The 5,071-nt window shown below is 39.5% G+C and overlaps 1 long non-coding RNA gene across 2 annotated transcripts; it reads left to right on the top strand.

The window, feature by feature from the left end:
* Positions 1-560: 560 nt before the first annotated feature.
* Positions 561-2,407, top strand: LOC131252129 (uncharacterized). Of its 2 annotated transcripts, none has more exons than XR_009174204.1 (2): positions 561-624; positions 2,031-2,407. It is a non-coding gene; the product is annotated as an uncharacterized LOC131252129 (long non-coding RNA). The 2 variants fall into 2 exon arrangements; XR_009174203.1 differs by lacking the exon at positions 561-624 and adding an exon at positions 774-994.
* The last annotated feature ends 2,664 nt before the right edge of the window (positions 2,408-5,071 follow it).

Genomic DNA, 5,071 nt, shown 5'->3' with positions numbered 1-5,071 from the left:
AAAAAAAAAAAGAACAAAAAAATGACCTCTTCCTCATAATATATATGGGCTCCATTAATTAGCTCCTAGTAGCATGAAAGTCACTATCCTCCCATATTGTAATTAGTCTTTAGTGAGATCTAGACTCTTCATTCAATTGGTCCAATTGCTATGGATCAGGAGTTAAACATGGATTAGACGAACAACCTAATATTCATATTGGTCAGAATACTGTTCTTACTCCTTTTTATAATGCTACTTCTATTCAATTCTAACCAGGTTTTATGACTAGAGTAGATATGGTCATTGATGAACTGGGAGGTGATATGACAATCTAATTGTCTCTAAATCACACACAGGCATGCTTCATACTTGTACAGTTTTTTTTTTTCAGTATGGAAACTGAAAGCTATACAAGGTGGACTGTGTTAAGTTGTACAGTGGAGAATATACAACCATTTTAGACTGCCAAAATTTCACTGTGCATCACTTCTTGGAAAACTACTATTTTGTACTTATAATTTCCTTTCAAGTTGTGAAACTAATTATACTGAGGTAGCTTATACCCATTATATCTCATGGTTACAACAAAGTGGGTTGCTTAAAGGGGAAGATCTCACAGATCGCTTTTTCCGTATCCTCATGGTAAACTTTTTCATGGTTTTTATTATGTTTCCATGAGAATCCTCTAAACACTCACAGTTGTTAAGAGTTTTCCTTCTCTTTCTACCTATAATCTTAGGAAATTTCTATAGCAAATTGTTTGGCCACTGACATGATTAATCAAAGCTCATTGTCCCTACAAATGCCATAACAAGTCCGGCATCTCTCATTTGCTGTTATTGATATGTATGCAAAGCTTGTGGTTTTAGTTATTAAGGTAGTGATCATTTTTTTTTCTTTTGACTGAGTTTCATGCAATGAATGGAAACTAAATTGATGAATGTTTCCTTCATAGTTTGGGTATCTATGAATAGTATCAGGAGCAATGGGATGATCTGTTGCAACCCCATGTGTGAGTTCTCTTTCTTTCCCTGAGGAAATACCAAATTCATCATTCTTCTCTTCCCTCAAGCGATCATAATAACCATGCTCTTGTCCTAAGAATCCTAAACCATCACACTATTTCGACTCATGATAGCTTGTAGGTCTCTCCACTTGATCCTTGTATAATGGACTATTGTCATTAGGCAAAGCTGGAGATATGGCGTTTGTCGTATTTAAAGAATCTAGCTCGGTTCTTAGGGATGAATTATTTTCTTTACTGTCTTGGATTATGACAGGGTAAGAACTTTGGCGAGCAGCAACACCGTCTCTCTCAGATGTAGCTCCATCTAAATCTTCAAGTTTCAAATTTTCACTTTCTTGTGGCAATTTCTCATTTTGGCTAACATTTGTTAACGGCAATTGGCTAGTGGATGCAGCCTTTTTAGTTCACCCTTTAGCCTTCTTCTTGCAGAATTCCTCCAGCTGGAAAAAGAAGCAAATGAAACTTCAGGAAGCAAGGGAGATTCATACCCCGACTGGCCAGAACAATGTTATCAATCAATAGAAATACTGTAAATGCATATATGAATGCAGAGCTGTTTCACTTACATTTATAGAGGTTTCAACTATAAAGCAGAAATGATTCCATAAATGCAATTATAATGCAAGTGAACAACCAGGATTGGCAGAAGAATAATTCAATTTGCAGCAAAGGCTCCATGTTTCCAAAAGCCAACAATGATAGTTGTGTTCAATCATATTCACATCACCCTTTGTTCAAACAAATTCACATGAGCAAGGAAATTGTAAGAATTTTTAGCAGTGTCACCATCGCTCCCTCCCTCCCTCTATTGCTTTCTGAGCAACCCGGAAATACCACACAAAAAAGTTCCTACAGTGTCCGATGTTGCATCTGAAAGACAATCCACTATATGCAACTACTTGATAATGATTTTGTTTGTATCTTGCCTAAGAGTAATTTGGGTTTGTTGTATGTGATTAAAGAATTATTTTAGTAGCTTACTTGATTGCTAGTTTAACTAGTTATGGTTTTTTCTTGGCAGGTTGTGGGTTTGTTGTATATGAAGTTTGATCAATAATGGTAACTCCCTCTCCTTTTTGTTGCATTGTAAAAAGAAATGCATTTGCTTGGTTTGCTGGTTGCAGGTGGTTTAGCTAAAAATCATATCTACTTTGCAAACCATGTCGAGATTTTTGGAGGTAAGCAGGCACGGCCATTGTGGATGGGGCATCCTGTAATTGACAACCCATGCACATTACGATACTAGCCATGTATATAACATGTTCCCCCATTTTAACAATGGAAATGTGGAATTTATTGCTGGAATTTTTTGTTTGATTCAAATCAAACTCCTTCCATCTCATGACTTAGTTGGGATTCTTGTACAGATGGTGGAATATATACGTGTCTTTTAATGGATGTTGTGAAATGAGGTTTGTTCATGGATTTATTGAATTGGGTCAAAACAGATTTAGATTGATCTTTGTGATTTATTTTTTACTTTGGTTATTTATTTATTTATTTATTTTTCATGTTAATATAGAAGCCTATGGAGTTTCTGAATGTGTTTACCAGTGGCAGATCTTGTTTAAGGAATTTAAGAATTGGGTCAGAGTTGGTGGGAAATGTAGGTTTTTTTAGTTAGGCTTTGTTGGAATAAATGAATGTGAGAGCCTTCTGGAATTGGGTGATGGTGATTATCATAGGATATATAGCAGATGGGGTGTTATGGTTGAGAATTCTATTTCCTAGGAGGAAGTGGATTATTACATTCTTATTTCTAGCAGTTCATGGAAGAAAACACTTGATGAAGAAACTCATGAGTTAATCTATCAGGGCATGTACTACAATGGTAAGAGATGCCATTATTATATTTTCTTTATTATGTTTTAAAAAATAGGTAGTAGCTACGGCTATTAACCATAGCCATTTATCTGGAAACCGTAGCTGTTGTTGATTTTAGCCTATTGCTACGGTTTTCACTCTACTTTTAGCTACAAATATAATCTGTAGCTGTAGATACTTTAGAGCTATGGAAGCAATGGCTACAGATTTAACCGTACCTATTGTTTCTATAGCTACGGTCGTGCTACGGACTATAACCCTAGCCATAGGCCTTTAGCTACGATTGTTTTCCATAGTGTTTGCCTAGTTTTCTGGTAGTGGTTACATGCCCACGCGCATCATTTGTATGCTTCTTATGAAGAGTGACTAATCATAGCATATGCCATTGGGCGAATTGTTTATGGGACTCCCTGATAGACGAAGTTGCCTAACATGAGTGCGCGGTACACACACATGATTGATGTATGTTAGATAGTGTGATTCATGCACCTTACATTGTATGATTCGATTGTTGTATGCCCTAGCGACATCAGGGCTGTAGCCTCCGCAGGCATAGTGTGGACGGTAAGATTGGATACTAAAAATACTTGTTCTAGCACGGGGGCACCATAGATGTCCCAAGGTGAAACTCTTTAAGCCCTTATGGTATCAGGAGGACACTCCAATATCTAGACCGAGTGGATGCATGATCACATGAGGGACGAATACTAGTTGGCCACATCTCCTACTATGTCGTGGTCAGTTGGAAGCGGGTGTAGCTTTGTTCACTAAAGGTAGGGGACAATGACTAGGCTGAGTTTGACCCAGCTTGAGGAATGGGTTCGCTATCAAAAAGTTGGGTCGATATTGGTAGGCGGATAGGGAGGTCTCTACCACTTACCCAGTTGTGCGCTTAGATGGGGTGACAAACTAGTGTTGAGTGTACTAGACCCCGGTGATTATCTAGAGATGAACCATATTGAAATGTGGATTCAGATGAGGACTGGCATGCTTGTGTTATATCTTGCATATGACATTTGGCCATGTAGGCCTTGCATCGTATAGCCTTGTTACGGTAGATAGCATTCATGGATTTGCCAGCACCCTCTTATTCATTAACTTCTCAGCATTTTTCCATTTATGGACCTACCAGCATGTTTCTGCATTACTCTGATATTGCATACTTGGCACTTACCTTACGCACACACTTACACCACCCTCAAAGCTTTCTATAAGCTTATACACGATAGATGCGTGCCGGTGACACTAGGATGCAGTCGAGCTGAGGTAGGAGCGTGTAGCTGAGCTTCTGGAGTTTTGTTATCTATATTGTATTTCCCTTTATGCATTGTTCTTAAAGTTTTTTATTATAGTGGATATGTGGTAATGTTGTGGTTATTGTTGTGGATTATGATTACAATTATTCTTCGAACAAAATTATTCATGTTTTAAATCCTCCTTGTAGGGTCCTAGGATTGGAATCCAGTGTATGGGCACTAGGAGCCGAGAATAGGGCACTATGGAGTCTATCGGCGCCGGATTCAGCGATCAAAAATTTTGTGAGCTCAGTTTCTGAGTTTGGGGGATGACAGGAGTTGGTATCAGAGATTAATTGGGAATAACTAAAAATAACATCACATATTTGCTATGAGCTTAGGACGATTAGGTTCCATGTGCGTAACCTTCTGGTTTACTTCCCTAACGTTTGAGCCTTCAAGGGTTCTCAAGGCTAATAGGAACCTTTGTTCTTTTTTGTAAACCATGCCACTTAGGCGAGGCACCCAAGGAGCCTGAGTGACCCGAGCGGCCCCCACTTCACCACCTAAGGTTCTCATTCCTTTGCCTGAGGTTCCCATTCCTCTGCTTGAGATTCTCATTCCGCCACTCGTAATTCTCGTTCCCCCACTTGAGCCTCTTGCTCCCACGCCCGAGACTCTTGCAGATCCTGCGCCTTCATCTAAGACCAGTGCAGCCCCTACCATGTCAGTTAGTGTCGATCAGTTGTAGCAGATGCTCCAAACTGTTATAGCTGCTCTCCAAGGGCAGGACAAGCGTCCCGCTGAGACCTCAGAGTAGGTAGAGCAGGACTGCGTGAGCGCCTTATTGTGAGATTTTCTTCAGCTCGATCCCCAACGATTCCAGGGAGAGCCTGATCCAACTGCAGCAAAGAGGTGGCGCTCTCATGTGAACAAGATGTTTGAGACCATGAGATGTACAACTTAGCAGTGGGTCCCATTGGCAGTGTATATACTTTAGGGT

This window comes from Magnolia sinica, chromosome 7 (assembly GCF_029962835.1).
Source record: "Magnolia sinica isolate HGM2019 chromosome 7, MsV1, whole genome shotgun sequence".
Taxonomy (NCBI): Eukaryota; Viridiplantae; Streptophyta; class Magnoliopsida; order Magnoliales; family Magnoliaceae; genus Magnolia; species Magnolia sinica.
The sequence above is the reverse complement of the archived record's forward strand: the minus strand, read 5'-3'. Positions and strand labels throughout refer to the sequence as shown.